This window comes from Mus caroli, unplaced genomic scaffold (assembly GCF_978045245.1).
Source record: "Mus caroli unplaced genomic scaffold, Mus_caroli_1 scaffold_2, whole genome shotgun sequence".
NCBI classification, from domain to species: domain Eukaryota; kingdom Metazoa; phylum Chordata; class Mammalia; order Rodentia; family Muridae; genus Mus; species Mus caroli.
The window spans coordinates 43,212,143-43,233,754 of record NW_028227257.1 but is presented as its reverse complement, the minus strand read 5'-3'; the positions used below and the strand labels follow the sequence as shown (position 1 = coordinate 43,233,754).

Below are 21,612 nucleotides of genomic sequence, written 5' to 3'. Positions count from 1 at the left end.
GTACTTTGCAAAAACATCCATGCCTTCTCATTCCTTCTCAGGCTGAAAAGTCAAATTATACTGCAGTCCATTTGACTTGAAGCTTATCCTAGGTCACTTCTGAGCCTTAACCTGGGTTCTGGTGTAGTCGGGAAATTGCCAAAAGCCATATGGACTCCCTGGGCTACCTCCTGAATGAGATTGGATGGTACACACTTAGAAACTGACTCTCTCCAAGAGATGGAACAGATGGCACTTCAGATATGAATATGCATGATGTAGCTCCTAAGGTTGTTAAATAAGTATGTATTTTAGATGAATTCATGAAAATCAAGATTTTCATAAGTGAAATGAAAACTAAGCCAAGGAAAACACAAGGCTCTTCTGGAAGCTGTACATTATTCTTTGTTTGTTGACATTGGCCTCTTTGGCATCCTCCAACCTCCAGAGAAACCACTAGAAAGCAACAGTAAAATCTGCAGCAAAGGATATGTTGTAAGATCCTGGACAGGCCATGAGGCAGAACTAACATCCAGAAGAACAAGAAGGGAAATGGGATTGCTTGAGTTTGCCCTCTGTACACCTAATACTTGGTCCTAGTGAATAGTTCCTTGGCTTTTTAAGCTCTTTTCTGGCCCCTTACAAATAATTCCACCCTGATGATCCTACAACCAATTCCAAATACTTCATATTTCATTCAGTCCTGGCTATCCCCAAAACAAGGACAACAGTCATAAGAGTGATGCAAATCCTTCAACCAGGAGAGTTAATTAAGCAGATGGAATCCACAAATCCCCAATACAAACAGACCCCATCCCAGGCCCCAAGCTCTCTGCCCAGTAATTCTATCTTACCTGTTCAGTGACATACAGTTTACAAAAACTTTCATACCCAAAATATTTTATTTGAATTTTATTGCAAATATTTGATTGTAAACTTTAAACTCACTATGGGTGAAAAAAAAATAAAACTTCAAAGAGGTTAAATGACCACTCATGGACACACAAGTCAGATGACTTTGACTCTACTTCTTTTGATTCCAATCTGTAATGAATCTGACCTGACTTTCACCAGTGAACCACCAGCCAAAGAGGTATTCACTGGGGGGAAATTTTCAACTTCTTCTGGAACAGTCTAACTCACACATGGTCTGATTTCAGGAAGTCACTGCACTAGCTCAGAGAACAAGGTAACAGCCCCATATCCTGGAGACATTCAAGAGAAGGCAGTGGATTCTTACTTATATCTCATTTGTGCCAGCTCTTAATCTCTCTTGGTATTCATGATCTTTTGTAGTTCTCATTTGAGCTAGAATATATTACCTTCTTATTCAGACCCTTTTGATGTTATAAGCAATTACTTTGGGACTATTTTGTTAAACAGCAATAGAGGACTGACATTGTCACTAATTTTCTTTCATCTTCTTGACTGTAATTCAATTGCAAGTAAAGTCTGTCCTTTGTTGTGATTATGACAATTTCATAGGCCCCAAACTCTTCTCTAAGTTACAGATTATTGGGGTGGTCAATGTCAGAATCAGAATCACCACAGAATTATGAAAGCCTATTATTAGGACAGGAGGGAAAAGTAAGGGGAAAGAAGTGACAACCATTAAAACACAACAGTGTAATATACAGAACGAACCCTAAAGGCGTGATTAAAAATACTGAATATTCAACAGATATTTTATATGTTATCCGGTTATGGAAAACACACTGTTACTAGACATTTCTCACATGCTTCTTTGCATAGTGGCTTGAAGCTGAATATGCTATAAATGACAAGATGTCCATCTCCTAGAGGGCTGTTAATAAAGAAAGACAATGCAGCCACCTGGTAGAAGACATTGAATGGGTACTTGATATACTGATGGTAAAAGGTTTAGATTCAGTGCAGGGCAAGACTGCCATTTCAGCTTCAATGACTGTACCAGAATTTCCAAAAAGAAAACCCAGTTCTTTTGCCTGCCAAGAAATGAGCAACAAACTTATCTAAGCAAGACTTCAGTGGTTCAAATTCCTCAGTTCTTGAAAGCAACAACAAAGCTAGGGTAGGGGAAGACTGTCCAGATGTCATCTACACTCTTATAAAAAGAGGTTGTTCTCTGGAAACCTTCCTGAAGGAGATAGAGAACTATCATGTCTGGCAAGCACAGGGTGAAGAAATAAGACATTGAGTGAGCAACCAGCCCCTGCTCTACCTACCCTTATGCCTTTCAACTCTATTTCATCTCAGTTGGATCAAAGCCTTCTGTTTGCCTCCTCCAACCTGCTCTTGCTCCAGACCTATGGTTCAGACATCACAACACCCCAAATGTGGTCTCTGATCTCACTTCCTCTTTAATCTCTGGCACAGCTCATTCCACACTTAACTCTTGATGCCTAGAGATTTTCCATTTGGTTCAGAGTCCCTTTCTTAATAACCATCAGTGGACTGACTATGTTTATACACAGCTCCCAGCCCCCAGGAAGGTGGGGCTTTAGTTCTCAAGTGTTTTACACACATAAACACCTCTCTGTCTGTCTGTCTGTCTGTCTGTCTCTGTCTCTCTCTTTCTCTCCCTCCCTGCCACCCTCCCTCCCCCTTCCTTCCCTCCCCCTCTCTGTTTCTCTCTCTCCCCTCCCTCCCTCCCCTCTCCCCCCTTCTCTTTAATCGCATCATGCTGGTTGCTGGAGTACCCACCCAGTGTTGACACTTACAAAGCACTTTATTCTGCCCTAATTCATCTGACCCTCACAGTGGTGGTCTCAGGAGGCAGAAGGGTAACAGGACACTAACTGCTCAAATGAGGACTCAGAATAAAAAGAAGTGACCCCTGCTGATATATAAAACAGCCAAGACTTAAATCCAATTTTGCTGTTATTTTTTTTTCACATAGTGCTATTTTTAAAAGCACTAGTGTTGCTGCGATTCTTTATAAGAATCTTTATATGATTCAACCATAGAGAAGAAAATTGCTAAGAAAAGGAATGAGTTGGTATGGCTACCAAGTGGCTGGAAGAGAAATGACTACCACGATGGCTCTTGCTCAAATGAGTGGCAATCACATTGCAGCATGCCAGTACAGACCTTAGGATTCTGCCACCGACTGGCAGTTGACCAGTTGACTACAATAACTTAGTGGGTTGAATGAGCTACAGTAAGTAGTCCATACGCTTTATAAATGTTGGCATCCCTCCAAGCCTTGAGAAGTACAAAAATATAGAGATAACATTGGCTATACTGTGAGCATACCGACATCTATTTGAATAACAGCTTTAAAATATTTACATTCCAAAGTAATGGGGTATTTCAGCTTACAGAGAGATCGGAGAATACTAAAATCTACATCTTATTTAGGTGTCCAGCTTGTTCATATCATGGTGTAATCTGACATCAGTTCAAGATTTCTAGCCAACCAGTTTGAGTGGGAGACAACAGATATTCTGAGGAAAGGTCATTAACTTATGAAGTTGAGCAAGCTCATGGCCTGGTCTTGTTCTTTCTTCACATACTCATCAAACACTTACAATGTGCCAGCCATGGGCACTAGAACAATTCACAAGATAAAGCCCTAGATCCCAAGGAACTCTTTCTTTAGAGGAGATGTTCTATTTACAGAGCAATAATGCATAATGAAGTAAATGCAAAAAGGGAAAACTCAGCACAGCTGTCATGGACAGGATCTATTTTGGATAGGATGGCCTTTGAGGCATCGAGGGCTCACTTTACCTGTGGAGGGGCCATCCAGCATGCCCGAGGACCCAGAGGCAGAGATAGATGATCAGCGGGGAGTTTAAGAAACAGAAAGGCCAGCATGACTAGACTAAAGGTCACATAGAGACCAGAGGGTGAGACATGGCGGGTGGCGATCACAGAGGGTCCTCTCAGCTTAACAATGACTTTGGACAGGAAGATATGTGGTAAACAATGGTCTTTCTTTGCTTCCAGAATCTTGACTGATGTATGGAGAAATGACAGCTCTCTTCTTTTGGGGGAATCGAGCTGGTATGGCCTAGAGAAACAGAGAGCTTTCCACTGCCTCTCTGTGAGGCAGGACTTAGAACCGGGTACTTTATGAAACATGTCACTGACCATCTAGCTTGAAGCAAAAGCACATCAAGGCCCCGAGGGGCCTCTTCAATCTGCTGCCACAGTGACTCAGGAGGGAGAAGGGTCCCTCTAGCTCTATCTTAGCAGGAGAGTCTATGGTTCCTGGAGGTAGGAGCTATCCTTACTAAGATGTGTCTTTTGGTTAGTTAATACTGATAGGATCCTAGCTGTAACTACCTTCCAAAGATGGACTGGTAACCAGCAGAATGGTTATTTTGAGGCTATTCGAGGCCTCCAGACCCTATTTCCTTTTTCTAAGTAATACAGATATTCTTAGAGCTATAAATTATGAGTGCATTTCTACGCTCCTGCAGAATTCAAGCTGGGAGTCTGGGTAGGAACCTGTTTTTAAGGCCAGAAACTCCTAAGGAATCTTGCTGGCTTTCCCCGATCCTGGAGTGAGGCCTCTGTTATGGCTTAGCTGCTTCAAAAACCCTGAGTCATTCCAATGGTCCTGTCTCTCCTTTTCCCTCCCGCAGCTCTCCCAGTGCAGAACAATCTAGGAGCAAACACCCTCCTCCCCTCCTGCGTAGCCGCCTCTGCGGACAGAAAGTGGGGGTGGCACAGCCCGGGCAAGCCGGCGGGGAGGGCGCCGGGGACGCGGTGCAGGCTGTGGGCGGAGGAACCGTGTCCCCGGTGCCGCAGTGAGCGGGTGGCGGAGGAACGCGGGCGGGAGGCCTCCTGAGTCACTGCGGCTGCGGGGCGCTGGAGCCTCAACCCCCGCCCTTGCAGGCTGCGGCGGGGGCGAGATGCGGCATCCCCTGGGTCAGGGGTCCCTCCGGCTTTCCAAACAGCCTGTGCGCATTTCCGCAGGGACCTCGGGGCGCTGCACACTCACTGCCCTGTCACTATTTGTTAGTCCTACATCTGCCCGGCGGAGATTCGCCTTAGACCAGAGACTTCTAAGCCACCCCCGATGGATTCGGGGGCCCTCAAATTTGGCGAGGTGCCCAGAGCGTCATCAGAACTTGGGAGATCAGTAAACAACACTAAGAGGAAGGAGTGGGGAGAAGAGGAAGGGAAGGGGAGAGCAGAGGGCGGTAGAAGATCAGAAAGACAAAACCCAACAAAACAAAACAAAATAAAACTAGCAGGAGGGAGCTGGGGGCGCTCCTAATTTGCAGGGCCGAAGCCTACTTTTGGTTGTATAGAAACTAAAGCCCTCTCTGTAAGCAGTGGGGGTCCTCCCAAGATTTCTGTTACTGAAATCAAAACCAAGGTTCTCGGGGTTGGGGGAAAGTCTTTTGCTCATAAAATATGAGAAGGCTCAAAATGCTGTCCTCCAAATACCACTTGATTGTAAGGCAAACAGACTAATGGCCCTTGCCTGCTTCTCTACCATAACCTGCAAATCTAGAACCAGTAAGTCTCCGAAAGCATTTACGTGCCCATTTTACAGGTTAGGAAACAGGTTCGGGGAGGTATGTGGGCAAGAATCAAAGAGATGGGGTGGAGTTTCCGCCCCATGCCTTTCCCCTTTGCCTTTCCTTAGCCCTTCACTTCATTTCTCCCATATTAAAATTCTAATAGAAGCCCCGGCCCCACTCCAGGCCCAGAGTTCAACTTCAGTCGGGAAAACAGAATTCTGAGTGCCAAGCCCCAAGCAGCCGCAGCTAAACAACCTCCCTCCCCACGCACGCCGGGAATGTCACAGCTGCCAGCTTCAGCTTGACAAGTTTCTGGGGCATCTCCGCGCACCGAAAGAGGTGCGTCTCCTGCGGCAACAAGAACAGATTTTTGCCATCTCATCCCCACTTTCGCAGTCTCCAGTTGGCTTCTTGTGATTGGCCAGAACTTTCCCTCTTAGAGATGAGGAGAATCCAGTCCTCCAACCAGCTAAGAGAAAACAACACTCCACCACCTCGCAGCAGCAGACCCGGGACGCTCCACCCCCTCCAACGTCCAGGCTGGAGCCCCACAGGCAGAAAGATCCTCCCTTCCGGAAACTCTGACCATTTAAAGTGGGCACGGGAGGGGGGTGGGGTGGGGGAATGCAGCCTCTGACCACCAAAGCTAATCTGCTCCATTTAGCCTGTAATTGAAGGTGTCATTGTGTGTCCTTCAGCTTTCAGGAACAAAAGTTCTTCAAAATTGAACTTGAAAAGTTGCCATGGAGGCTGGCAGTTTGTGTTCACCGAAGGTGGTTGCTAATACGCGTTAAATTTGGGGCAATTAACCTTGCTGCCTGCCTACCTGAGTCCACACTCCTACAACATCTGAACCACACTCACTTGTGACTTCCCTCAGGGTCGGAAACTACTCTTTTAAAGTAACCTATAATATTGCCAGGTCCACCAGGGTTAAGGCATAATTAGTTATCAGTAGTCCCAATTTACAGGTGAATCTCTGCTTTGGCTGTGTGCTAGAACCGTTTGGGTTAAAATAATACTGATGCACAGGTTGCCTCTGAAACTATGAAAATCACTGTTGTGCAAGTGTTTCCTAATGGTTCCTCCAGGAGACTCTAACACACAATAAACCTGAAAGGTTCCTCCCTCACTGTGGGCATCCTTGCCTGGCTCCCAGCTGTCTTCTAGTAACTGTGTCTGATATTCTTCTGGAAACAACACTCAGCAAAGCATCCAAGAGACTGGTTCTCAACAGCTATCTTGCCATTACCTGTAGAAAGTCCCCAGGTAAGTCAAGGCAACACAAAAGACATCACCAGTCTAGTGAATTATATCCATACTCAGCAGAAACAAATGACTTCCATTTCACAGGCACCATGGGAGCCTCTGTAGTGCAAGACATCCTATCAGAGCTAATTTGTCACATAACTGCATGCTATCTTGTTTTACCCTGAAAAGCAAGTTCTGACATAGTAGAACACCAAACACGTGGTTGTTTGCTGTTCATGGTCAAAAATGCAGAAACAAATGGTACTTTTCAACTTTCCAGTTAATGGCTGTCAAAAAAGAAGGATGAGGGAGCTGAAACAGGTATGTCTTGAGTTATTTCTTCAATGAGCATTAAGAGCAACGATAGGAGGGGACTGGAGAGATGGCTCAGCATTTAAGAGCACAGGTACTGCTTCTTCCCAAGCACCCAGGTTCAATTCCCATCACCCACATAGCAGCTCACAATTGGCTGCAACTCCAAGTTCTGACATTCTCATATAGACATACATGAAGGCAAAACACTAATGCATATAAAATGAAAAGAAAGAAAGAAAGAAAGTAAGAAAGAGAAAAAGAAAGAAAAGAAAACTTAAAAAGGAGCCATGCTAGGTTAATCAGTTAAATGATTAGTTAAATGTGAAAAATATTAACATGAAATTACATGTTAATAATAAATAGGACCTCAAACAGGCTCCTAATTCTAAAGATGTTCTTACCAGCTAGTGTAACAGTGGCATAGGAAGTTGAGAGCCAGCACAGTTGTGGGAATAGGGTTGTCTGCAGAAACACTCAGCAGACCGTTACGATGACCCACTAGCTGCTTTGCATCCCCTTCTTGGTCAAAAGCAGACCTGGAAAATGTGTACTCTGCTCCAAGTCTGAGTGCTGCGAATCCTTGGCTTACTAAACTTTAGATTGGGAAGTTGTATCTCCCCTAGCCTTCGTTGTTAGAAAGAGGTTTATTTGGTTCCTCACTGCATAGAGCAGCAATTTTTGGGGGGTGTCAGTTGTTTGGTTCTTCTGCTCTCATGGGGAACGATCTGGCTAGCTTTATCAGAGACCAATCATGTTGGTAAAATAGGCTAAAATGTCATTTTACTTCTTGGTCTTTGCCCCATAAACTCATAACCCAGTTTACTTTTGAAAAAAAAATCAGAATAATCTAACTCAACCTAACATTATCCCAAATAACTGACCAACTTGTCTCAAAATTGTTGAGTTTACTTCCTCCTCCCCCAAAAACGATAATCAAAAACAAAACAAAACAAAAACAAACAAACAAAAAAAAAAAACTGTCGCAGCCAAAGGAGCCTAGGAAAAGATAGCAACCAAATGAGATAGCCTGCCCTGTTTATGGACTTGGTGACTAATGTCTTGTCAAGGCTGACAGGGGTGACTAGGCCAAGTGTCTCTTTGCCCGTAGCAGCCTATCCTGGGCTTGTTCTCATGGTAGAGTCAAAGTTTGAAGAAAGAAAGCAGAATTGCAGGAAATCTCTTGAGGTCTAGAGTCAGAACATTCTCAGTGACGTTGCACCACATTCTGTTTATCAAAACAAGTCACAACTCCACTTCTTGATGGACAGCATTGCAAAGTCACATGGCAGAGACCCAAGGTAAACTCACAGATGAATTAAATCTCCCTCCCTGACTAACAGAAAAGGAACTAAAGCCAAGGGGCTTACTGGTTCTCCTGTGATTATGCAGGGCTATTCCGACCAAACTCGTACACTGTCCACATTGATATTCTGCCTTCACCCTCTCCCCCTTTAAGAGTTATCTCTTGTAAGATACAAAGTATAGTGATTCTCTGTGAGGCAGGGGGCTGTGCAGACAGCCTGGTCTCCAGTTGAGCAAAAGTCTGGAACCCCGGGACCCGATGGGTGGTGATTTCCACCTACATGGGACAGACGGTGTTCGATCATGTCTCCTAGACCCCTGGCTCCTGTCGAAGTTACCAACCCCACAGTCCCCACAGGAGAGGCGTGTGGCTACCAGTCATGTAGGAGCAGCACCAGGCTTTTCCACGTGCAAATAAAGTTTCCCCCAAACTCTCAGTCCAAGCCAATGAGAGGTACCTGCTGTCGAACCCTGAATCACCCCCAAAACTATATATAAATCCTATCCAGGGAATATCCACAGGACCTGAGGTCTCCCACACTCCTCACTGGATAGTTGGCTTCTCGTCAGCCCAGCCTGACTCGACTCAGTGCAGAGCGGCTTGAAGTCACTGAATGACCTGGAAGGCATGACAGAGACTTCGTCTCCCTGCCCGCACTCGCATCCCTTCGCCGGAACCCCTCGCACCAGGCCTGGCCAGAGATCTCCGTGGAAAACCTCTGGTACCCAGGCCCACAATTCTCAAATCCCTCTGCCATGGTTAAGGAGGACGTTGTCTAAACTTGCTACTTTACAGAAGAAGATCAGTTAGTCTTATTCTCAGTTCCCCACCAAATACAGAAAACAGGGTAGGTGTAGGTTCTGTCTACGCAGAGCAAGGAGTTTAGCATTTACGTGGTATGGAATGGACTTGAACCAATCAGAACCATCTTATTCCTCCTCTGGGCTCAGTTTCCATCTCCATGCGCTGTGGCATGGAGATGCTGGTTTGTATATCGGAGACAGTTGTCTCTCTATGTGGAGAGTACGGTCCTTACCGTTTGATGGGGCTCTCTGCTTTCCCTGACTTCACTCTCTTCTCCCTGCTTCTGACCAGGTTCTCCTTGACCGTTCAGCGTGGTATCCTTTTCTTGTCTTTGTTTCATGAGAAAATATGGAATTGTCTTGGTCAAATCTAAATAACAGGTGGAGAAAATATAGAATTGGGAGAAAAGAAGTGAGAGAAAGATAAGACAAGGACAAAAAAAAACCAAAAAGCCTTATATGTACCATGTCTACAGAAAGAGCTGGTACACAGAAAAACTGAGCCTCACAGCATAAGAAAACCTACATGTTATGCAAACTGGGAGAGGAAATGTTTTTAATAAAGGCAGTGTTGAGTTATTAGAGTAATTCTTATTTTTTTCTACCAGTTGCACAGTGAAATCATATTTATCATTTTATTGCTTTTCATTACTTACATTGTAGGGTCTTTTGAAGTAACATTTTAGCAAGCCAACATCCCAGAGAATTTATCTGGGGCAAGTTTAGTTAAGTATCATCACTTTCCCTGAGAGGACAACAAAAATTTGTGTGTCTTACAAGATGCTTGGTCTTGTACTTCTCTTATTTAGAGAAGAGGAATGGAGAGAGGAGGGAAGAGGAAGAGAGGGGAGGGCGGGGGAGAGGATATACAACAACAACAAAACCATCTTAAATCTAACCTCCATCCTTTCTATAGATATCATTATCTTATTTGTTTTCTTCCCTTATAGTCTTTTCAGGTTCTAAGAATCATTTGGAGTACTGTATTACATTTGATTGGTATGTCTTTGTCGTCACCTTTGGGATGTGATAGTTTTTCTCACTGTCCTTTTTGGGAGTGACCTCAACCATTTTGAGGAAAGCTGGTCATGTGTCATGGATAGTGTTTTAAAGTTGAGTTTGGTGTTTTCTGATTTATTTTTTCAAATTTAGACTAGGTTATGATTTCATGGAGAAGTATTTTCTCAGCATTCATAATACTGCCACCCTTTAATACAGTTCCTGATGTTGTAGTGACCCCCAAACCTAAAATTATTTTCACTTCTAGTTGATAACTGTAATTTTCCTACTGTTATGAATTGTAATGTAAATATCTGTGTTTTCTGGTAGTTGTAGGAGATCCCTGTGAAAGGATCATTCAGCCCCAAATGGGTTGAGACCCACCCAGGCTGAGAACTGCTATTATAGAGGACTCCAAGGGATAAAGTGAAATTTTGGCACATCATTTCAAGGATACTTACAAACAACCTGACACCCCTATGATGCTAAACTAACCGAATCATCTTGTCATGTAGGATTTGCTGGATTTCTCCAATATAAAATTAATATTTTCTCCCTTCCCATACAATGTTCTCTGGAATGCAGTTGATTACCACAGCCCATACTCAAAAGGAGAAGGCTTCTGTACTTTGCACAAGAAACAATTTCATTTACTGGAATGATATTTGAAAAGTGAAAGTGGAAATAATTCTTCAAAAGACTATCAAGATGAACAGCCTAAGGGGTTAGGAACTTTTCATAACATAAACCTGGAAAATGGACATATTGATGGGTTGAAATAAAAATGTGGGAGGCTGGGTGATGGTAAAAGTAGAGAGTGAACATTTGTTTTCAGAAATTAATCTCTGTTCTTACTAATAAACACCAGACAGAGATGCCTACTGCGAATGCTGCAGATGTTTTCTGGACCACACACTGAGAAACTTGTACTATATCTTTGAGGGAAGTTGCAGTCCAGATGTACATTTGTCTTCATAGCATCCAAAGCTTCAGTCCTAACTCCCCTAACCAAGTGCTGGTCCACAGAAGAACCCCAACACATTTGAGCTGCATCAGTAAACCCTATTATTTCTTTGAACCTTCAAAGAACAGTCTGGTTGATGGTGACATCTTTGCATCCTTTGACAGACTAGGTCTTTGTAAATTTTTTATTTCATGGTTGTCGCTTACATTTCTACTGAATCCCCTTGTGAGTCTCATTCTATTTTATTGTTTTTTCTTACTTATGTGTAAGCCCTAATTATTCTTATGAATGTTTCCACCAAAGAAAGAAGGATCATTCTCCACTCAGTTCCTATTGACAATTTTGTAGTTGCTATTTTTAACAGGTACACTTGTGTCAATGGCAAAATGTCACTCATTTATGCTCAGTAGTTTAGCCTACTGGGAGAGAGTAAATGTAGGGTCTGTTTGTCATAAAAGAAATATATGCTTCCACCACAGAGATTATCTCAATATTTATGGGAAGCATAAGCATTTCTGAAAAGAAAAGTAGAGCAAAAAAAGCAAGGCACGTAGTAAATAAGTCCTCTTCTGGGAATTGCCAGGGTCCAGGGTAGGCACTGCTGCTCTATCCGAGGAGACCATTTAAATTAACAGTCTGGCATGCTTCCATAGAGATTCTTGGCTGGGAGACAGACTCTGGACACAAAACAGGTGTCCATTTCCACTATTCCTGGGCACAAAATCTAATTTCTAGCACAAGCTGTGACAGCATGAGATGCTGAAAATGAACGGAGCTTCATTTTGTTCCAGAAGTTCTCTGTGTTCTGATAAGACAGGGAAAAAGTACATTTGTTAAGGAGTTTTAGTGATAAACTTGAGACATGCAAATATTCTCAGGGATTCAGATCATTATTATTAAATAATATCCAAGTGACATTGGGGTGATAAATGCAGTCCCATCACCACCCCTTTCTTCTGACTTATTAAAATGATATTAGTTTCTGAGATTTTTAAACCTGCATATGTCATTATTAATGGAGGCAAAACCAAAATGTTTGGTATCTGCCATCTTCTTGAGCAGAGAGAGACTTCCTCTCTGCTTTGTTCTAACTAGCTTCTGAGGCCATTTCTTATTGAAATGGTGGTTTGTCCAGATTAACCCTCACTTCAGATCTTGCCTGAGAGCTGCTGGCAATCTAGGTCCATGCCTCAAGAAAGCTCCAAATGACTAATTCCTGGGCTCTGCCCTGAGCTATATAGGATTTGGTGTATAAAGGGAGGGTTGGGTGGTTGGAGAGGTGGCTAAGAGATTGAGAGCACACACTGCTTATGCAGAGGACTTGAGTTCTATTCTCATTACTGTTATCAGCTACCCCACAGGTGCCTATAACACTAGCTTCAGAGTACCAGATGTCTCTGACCCCCAAGAGCACTGGCACTCGTGCTCAGATACACACAAGTGCACACACATATATCACACACATGCACACACGCACACCCCCATGCACACTGTTTTAAATAATAAAATAAATATTTAAAAAGACCTTGGGCCAGTGATAAGCTTCTGTTTCAAACTGTTCCCCTAACATTAGGGAAAATAAGAGTTGTCAACTGAGAATTATAAAATACTTTACTTCAATATCAAAAGTGTTACGTGGAGTTGGGTGTGAGCCATGGGATGAAACCATCCTTAGGGAGGAAATGAAAGCCTATTGCAAAGCCAGAAGCAATAAGATTCCGAGTCAGGAAGTACATTTTGGAGCCAAATGCAGCACCTCCCCAAGTGGTATGGATGGCAATGCTTAGTGAATCCAGTGACCGCCCCCACCCCCAGTCCTGAAAAGAACAGATTGCCAGCGAATAAAAATGTCTTCATTTGGTCCATATCCAGGGTAGTGCTCTGCTTCAGTGTGGACTGTACATGGCACATTTGTTTTAGTCAGACTCCCTAACCTATTTATGTGTCTCCACTTGGTATTTATAACTACTGTGACCTTCAGTGAAAAGAACAAGCAGACGCTAACTAAATACAATTATAATTTTGGAGCTAGAAAAATGACTTGGCTGTTAAGTGCACATGTTGCCCCTGTAGAAGACCAGAGATAGTTCCCAGCACCATGTTAGATGGCTCACAAAACAGCTACAGTAACTCCAACTCCAACTCCAGGGAATTCAATGTCCTCTTCTGGCCTGAAAACCTACCTGCACACATATATAGATATGTGTGCATGTAGATATGTGCACACACAAGCACAGATACATACTAATGGGAAAAAATACCTTATAAAAATAAGATTACAATGTGGTGATATCTAATGGTCTGTCAAATTACAACTTCCCACTTGGCTTCACAAAAAGCCAATGACATTTTAAACTTGTATCTTTTCTATTGGTTTAAATAAAACAGCCTCCTTTGATTTAAAAAAATGTAATATTAAAGTAATAAATGCATGTTGTACAAAAAAACCTCATGTTACTTGTAATAGAAGCAGCCATAAAGCTGCTTTTACATATGTGTGTATAAAATATGTGTGTATATATAGTATATGCAAATTATATGTGTAATATATAAGGTATATATGTGATTTTTAAGCCTGATTTATTGTTTTAACAAAATATAATTTATATTTTCCATGGCATGACGTATTAAGAATGTGAATTTAACTGCTATATAACATTAATTTTCAAAGGTGTGTATCAACATTATTGTTTTCAAGCATTTAGAGATGTCCCATTTTTTTATAGTAACTAAAGCTCTAATGCTCAACTATAGGATTCAAAGCACTATGAATTTTTTCTACTTGTTTATATATTGGATATGAAAGTATAACTGAAATTTTGTCACTAAAACAGACAATAGCTCCTTTGGTGTTAGGGAGTGTATTTTGAAATTTCTCTCAAAGCACAGAGAATGATATAATGATAAGGCCAACATCTATTAATTGTATCTCATCTGAAAGTTTAATTAAGCCGACTGTTCCAGGACATGGCAGAAGCTCTAGTTTGTCTTTGCTCAGACAAACATAACTCAGTCCAGATGTTTACATTTTCCCCACCTGCATAGAAAATATGTAGAGCTTTTTCCTTATGTAGCAGAATATTGTCGGACTGAATATAATATTTTGCCATTTCTTGTTTTTCACTCAACATTTCTTTTTATGTTTTGATTTGTGCAGTTCTAGCCATTCACACAGCATTCCATCATGTCAGTCTATTTTTCTTTCCACTTTTTTATAGATATTTAGGTTATTTCCAGGTTTGCTGAAGCATAATCAGTATTGCAGCTTATATGTGTCTTCATTTTTGTATTTTCTATGGCTATGACTAAAGCTAGACTCCTTTGCTTAACATTTGTTTCATATAATGAATGCAATGCTTTTCTCATATTTTCCCTTTTGTTTTGTTTTGTTTTCTGAGACAAGGTTTCTACACAACAAAGAGTCCCCCAAACCTATATAACAAGTGTTAGTTTTCAAGATGCATATACATACATATACACACACACACACACACACACACACACACACACATGTATATATATCCTTGATTTTACCTCACCAGAAAGAGACTATAATGTCTCCTGACAAAGGGCACAGATACAGGAATTGGGCAAAAGTGTTAGAGTAGAGAATGCACCCTAATATCACTGCCTTACTCAATATCTCATTAATTAACTCACTTTAATTTTGGTGAGTGATCACTTGCTTCTGTTTCAGATGTTTAAAGATTATATCTCTTACCTCTACATGGCTCTCACACATGATCTTCCCTTCTAATGTGGGGAAGGAGCATGGAGAGGTTTTTCACTCTTCCTCCCATGTCATTTTTTGGTTAGTGCCCAATAACTTTAAGTTCAGATACCCCTCTCATCAACTGGTAATATTCTAATCTCATTCTATCTATTATTAAATGTCTTGTGCAATACACGGTCTGCCCTTGATGAATTAACTGTCCTTCTCTCTGGATCTTAGTGGTGAAATTTCTCCTTTGGAACATGTTAATGAGCCCCATTCTACTTCAGCTTCAATAGTCTTCTTTACAATCTTCTACCACTAGATCACTACAGACTTCAAACTGAGGGGTCCGTTGGTGGAGTCACACATCAGCTTTCTCACATACTGCCTCTTCAGAAGATCCAGAGTCCTCTATAAAGCACATCCTAATAGGATTAGGATTTCTTGCTGCTCAACTACATTGTGCTGTTTCCATGTACCTTCTATTGGGGTGTCTTCTTCTTGGCATGGGACTCTCCTGATCTTACCATCCTTGCAGGAATGATAATATTATAAGGAGAGACTCTGATGCTTTCTTCCCTTTGGCTATCAGAAATTTTAAAAATGGACCCCAAAATATTGAAATTTCACTTGGAATCTCATACTGGGAGAAGGAAAAGGCTGACGTCTGATGCCAGTCAGAGGAGGAACTTGTCTCCTAGAAGAGGTTTCACAAAGTTCTGACAGTTTGTCAGATCATCTTTCAGGAGAGACTGGATCCTAGATAAAGATGGAGAAATGACAGCAGGAATCACATCTTGGTCTTGGTTTCCCTCTTCTTAACCTAAAACTTGGGATCCTGAAGACACACTTGAGGCTCACTGCATCTCTTTATTTATTCTTCTAACCAATATGGCAACAATGAATAAATGTCCTTTCTCTGTTTTTTATTATAGCTTGCCTCTTTCATTGCTATACTAAGGGCAAGTGGCTAAGCCTCACTTGCTAGAGAAACCAGAGCCCAAATTTGACCCTAAAAGCTTTGATAACACTAATAGCATTGACATTTTTCTAATATTTCCTGGTAAGAGTGAAGAAGTTTATTTCGTCATTCCTCCAAAAGTAGATAACTTGCTTCTCTATTACATTATCTTGCTTCCTTTGGGCTGTAGGAGCATAAACCCTGGCTCACATGGACTAAGCAAGAAAGACCAATATTAAATCATAAAATACAGAGTCTGGCATTGGGCCTGGTTGATTCAAGGGCTTGGCAATGTCAAGTAGAGCGATGATGCCTTTCTGTTGTTTGACTCTGAAAACCACACTCCTGGCTTCATTCCAAAGCCGGTCTCCCTCATGGTTCGAGGTAGACTGTAAATAACAGGGGAAGCTGCTTCCTCCATCTCAAGAGAGCAGATAAAACTCTCCCCATGACCTTGAATTCAAAGGCTTTCCCTTTGTCTCACTTGAGTCAACTGAGAACAAATGAGAGCAACAGAGGAATTGTATATATTGATTGCTACCAGTTGCCACATAGAAGGTCGGAATCATCTCACCAGATTAGAATAATCCTCTCTCTGTAACTAAAAGTTCAATTTCTCAGTTTCATGAACTATGTAGATAAGAAGAGTGCCTGGAAGATACTCAGCCTACCAATTAAGAGGGAGACAACTAAGGAAGCTTGCTCAATTATGTTCCCCGAGCCATGTATCCCAAGGTTTGCTCTATTCTCCAGAGACAACCGCATCTGACCCATTTACCTTCAGGGTCTCCTCCTCCTCTCTGCCTTTAGGTGGTAGGGAACTTGCTGCTCCTTTGGCTCTTGAAACTTCACCACTAACAGATGCTAAATTATTTCTCCTCTGGTTTGTGAAACCCTAGATTCAGAATGTACACATTGCTCTTAGTAGATAAAGGAAAATTTAAGCATTTAAAGTCCAGTTTTCTTCATCAATAAAAACTAGTCTTCTAAACGTTTTGCTTAAATTGACTTAAATTCTCCTTTAATTCAACACGCAGTGTTTGTAAAGGGAATCCCCAGCATCCTTGCAAAGACATGCATACTGGGATCCAAATGAGTGAACCTGTGACGAAATAAGATAAACAGGGGTACCAGAAAGTCAGAGTGTACTGGAAAGTATAGCAAAAACAATAAAATAAAATTCTTCCTGCTAGTTTTTCCTCCAGATGTGAAGAATTAGAATCAAACTTTGATAACAACAACTGTACCCATATGCCAATCTAGAAGTCTCCCCTACTTATTCTCCACCTCATTATTATATTGGCCTCCTTCTTAGCAATTACAATGACTTAGAGCTATGTATTTATAATTCGTTTGCTACTGTCTTAGTTAGAGTTTTTACTGCTGTGAACAGACACCATGACCAAGGCAAGTCTTATAAAAAAACAACATTTAATTGGGGTTGGCTTATAGGTTCAAAGGTTCAGTCCATTATCATCAAGGTGGGAGCATGGCAGTATCCACACAGGTATGGCGTAGGCAGAGCTGAGAGTTCTACGTCTTCATCCAAAGGCTGTTGTGGAAGACTGACTTCCAGGCAATTAGGTTGAGGGTCTTAAGCCCACACCCACAGTGACACACCTACTCCAACCAAGTCACACCTATTCCAACAAGGCCACACCTCCAAACAGTGCCACTCCCTGGTCCAAGAATATACAAACCATCCCAGTTACTTTCTTGACTATTTTCTGCACTGTAAAATAAAATCTATGGGGGAAAATACTTCAAATACATTATTCATTGTTTAAGCCAAAGAATGAGACACAAATAGGCCTTAAATAGTTATAGTTGAAGGGATGAATTAGTGAATGAATCTTCTCTTTTTAAACACATTCATGGGTATATAAATTCAGATCCAGTCTATTAGATGATTCTCAGAACAATGCTACTTACTCTATGAGATGATAATGATGGCACTATTCCATGACAGCCATGAGAAGCAACTTGCACGGAGACACACAGCAAGTGATAAACATGCATTTTAAAATTCATGTCAGCTGTCTCAAGTTCTCTGCTCTCCTGTTCTAACCACTGTTTTGAAAATCTCCAAGTTATGATGCACTTCAAGAAGCAGAGATTTGATAAAGCCCTCTCTATCAAAAGAAAAGAGAGCAATCAACGTTAGAGGTTGAAGGGCAACAGGAAGCACATGGGAACAATCCAGTGCTATGTTCTAGAAGCACTTCCAAGTATCTAACCTTCCAAACTGCTTAGAGATGTGCGGCTTTCCATAGTGCCAGACTTCTTTGGTCTTTGTCAGCATGCAGAAAACACTACTGCTACCTCTACCAATGCCCAGACATTCTCTGCATAATAAAAGTCTGGCTGGAGGACACAGTACTGGAATCACAAGGTAAGAGTAATTGTATTTAGCCTCTGCATTCTTGGAATGTTTCCAGAGCCTGAGTTATGTGGGAGCAAGGCCAGAACAGAGCTTGGGGCATCTCCTGCAGTAAAAGGAAAAACCCCAAGCCCTGCAGAGCTGCTCTGCTCTGAGCTCAGGCATTGGAGGGCAGAGGCAGGAGCCTGGGTATCTAACCAAAACCTGGAGGGAGTCTGACAAAAAGATAAGTGATGCTGGCATATTCTTCCCTTGGAAAATCCAAGTCCACTAATGCCAGAGCCCCAAGGCAGCTGTGATGTTCCCAGAGCTATATGGTTCATTCCTGCTTGAAAACATCTCCCCAACATGAAGTAGGGTCAGTGTGATCTCAGAACAACCATTTTGAGGGCTGAAAGCAATGAACAGTCTTTGTTTTCACTCATTCCTAATTAAACTTGACAAGACAAGCTGGGCTGTGCGTTTGTTTCCTAGGATTTCAGAAACAAGGCACTATAAACTAGATGGCTTTAAACTATGTAAATTGATTGTTTCAGTTCTGGAGGGTAGAAGTTTGAGATGAAGAGATTAGAAGAATCCCTTCTGTCTCTGTATAGTATTTTTCTTTGTCAGTCACTAGCTCCTAGTGGTGGCTGTTGATCATGTTGCATTCATGGGACCTTACCTCCTTCATACTAAGCTCTGCCTCAATCACCACAAAATCTCTTCCTCCTGGCCAATATTATCATAAGGGATTTTCTCTTTTTATAAGTACAATGACAGATTAGGTCTGCACACTAATGACTTCATCTTCACTTGACTATATTGCAAGAACCCTATTTACAAAGGAAGACATAAGTACCGGGTGTTAGAGCTTCCACACATCTTTGGGGGAGCATAATTCGACACATAACAAGACATGATTCGTGTGTCTGTTTTTTGGAGAAAGAATGTGAAGATCAGAGAAACCAAAGGGGTCCTGTAACACCAGTATGGTGGAATGGTTGCCATGGTGGCTCGCATCACTCAATGACTTCATACCAATCCTTGAGAAGTGCCTTTCCACTTCCTTCCAATCTTTTCTATACAAGTGCATGCCTCATCTGCGCCCACTGCACATTATGAACCAGAACCTGGATAATGATATCAACAGTCTTAGCTATCATTTGTTGACAGTTCAGAAAGCCAGCTTTGTAATCTTGTTCAGCCCTGTGCCTTCCTTTCTTAATCAGAAGAATATCCCACTGCTAATGAGTTCCATCTGCTTCTGTTTTGAAGGGCAAAACTGGAAAGTCTAATGGAGAAATGCTGAGGAGGAAAAAAAAAGAGAGATGGGCAAGATTAAAACAAGAAGAACCAAAAATCAAGAAACACCAGTGGTCAGGGAGGCAATAGATGGAAAAAGAATTGGGACAATCTGTGAAGACCATCTGGTCTAATGTATAATCCAAGAACATAATGGAAGTATTTTACATCCTGTATATGGGTGAAGAACCTAGACATTAGACTCATTTAGATAAAATATGATTCTCTTTTATCCTATAAAATATTTAGTGAAATAAAACAGTTATAAAATTAACTTCTTTCTTTTAACTTTTTGGTACTGTGGCAGGCAAATTTAAAATAGTATAAATGACTTGCATGACATTTCTGTTGAACAGTATCACAGGACAGCAAAAAATCAATTAGATTGAGTTTTCTCCCCAGACTGACTGATGATTTTGGCCTTATACAGACATTTCATTTACTAATGGCATATTCTAAGCTTGGGATAAGAAAGAAGTCGAATCAAAGATGAGCACATGGGCAAATAGTGTAAAAGAGGCAATTACAAATAGTCCTTCTGATAGAAAGAACAAAGTAATAAATAACAGAATAATTGTCCAGGGACAAGGTTGGCTTCCTCAGGCAGGAAGGCAGGCAGAGAAACCCCTAAGATAATGAAACATTGAAGTTACGACTACAAGGGTAAAGGTAAATTATATTGTAAATGTATAGATGGGAGAAAGAGTGAAGATCTTACGGCAAGCACCATAGCCCCTTTGAGGGTTATTAGATGGGGATGGGGTAGGGTATCCTCAGGATATCTATAGCCTGAAAAGGAGTTGAGATATACAGATTTGGGGAAATCCAACATAGCATTCTCAAGTAATCATTTATGCTTTTCAAAACTCAAGTTTTTGTTTGATAAGAAATGGAAGTGTGCAGTTTCAACTTGTTCATATCTAGGCTGGTAGAACCGTTTGTCCACCTGACAGCCAACCCTACTAGAAATCAGCTTATCTCATGGTCATCCTAAATAACAAAACAAAACAAACCACAGTCACAGGGGAAATAGTAGTACCTAACTACTAAAGTGATACGTTTGCCCATACATTTGGTCTTTAAATGCAACTAACTACCTTGGAAATGTGCTCAGAGTCTCTTTGCCTCTCTTCATCTTTAACTCACTCACCAAGCCCAAGCTGCCATCATCGTGTACTAATGAGTCCTGGCTTCCGTGTTTGGCCCCTTTGTCCCAAGGCCTCTCTCAGGCATCAGTTCCAAATGCCCTAGATTCCAGAAAGGAGGTATATTCATTCCCACACACTGTATGAATGGATTGATAGCCATTTTCTTTAACCTGCCTCAAACCTACAGGAGTTACTGCCCATTGTAAATCTCTCCCTTTAGATTCTCATTGCTTCTTAGCACTGGTCTTGACCAATATGAAAACATAACTCTAACTCAACTTTATCCTCCACAAAATCATGTGGTCATTAGTCAGACTAGTTCTCTGTTTTTGGATTTACAGCTCTAGCTCTCTTTCATCTACTTTTTAGGCAGGTGGCCTTCAGCAAGTTTTCTGTCTCTCTGGGACTCAGTTTCAGCAACCAAATTGTGTGTGTGTGTATGTGTGTGTGTATGTGTATATGTGTGTGTGTGTGTTTATGTGTGTACCTAATAATCCAGCTTCTTTTTAAAAGATCAGCCACTGCGCATGCACATAGATGGCAGATATGCAATCAATAAGTGATCATTTTCATTGCATTTGTTATTTGGAAGCTGCTTCCATCTGACCCTTTTATAGAGCATAGCACAGGTCTCCTAAGGATTTGAGCTAACCCTAATCTTGTCATCCTTCCTCCCAAACCTCCCTAAATTATACCAAACAACTTTAGATGCTGTGATTGTTTCATAGCCAATTTCTTTTCTGCTTTTCTTTTTTGACCCAGCCAATTTGTACTCATTCCAATTTTCTCAACAAGCCCGTATCAAATCTGACCCTTCTTTTATTTCTGCAAGGTCTTTTTTTTTTTCTTTCTTTCTAACTGTTCCAATTTGTTTCTTCAGTTGTCCTATTCCAGAGAGGCCTCTATAATTTTTATTAGCATAAATATATGAAAAAAGCAGTTTATCATATTTGACTTTTCTTCCCTTTGTGTTGAAATTCATGCTGTGGTAGATAACAACATCCATTCTGCACATTGATGATTGATTTAAGTTGGGGCAGAGGACAAAGGT

The 21,612-nt window shown here is 41.5% G+C and overlaps 1 long non-coding RNA gene across 1 annotated transcript in view; it reads right to left on the bottom strand.

Annotated features, from left to right (window-relative positions):
* Positions 1-21,612, bottom strand: part of LOC147005804 (uncharacterized) — a 107,803-nt gene that overhangs the window by 67,833 nt on the left and 18,358 nt on the right. Inside the window, exon 3 of the long non-coding RNA XR_015046139.1 lies at positions 9,344-9,480. This is a non-coding gene — a long non-coding RNA (uncharacterized LOC147005804). The remainder of the gene's footprint in view (positions 1-9,343; positions 9,481-21,612) is intronic.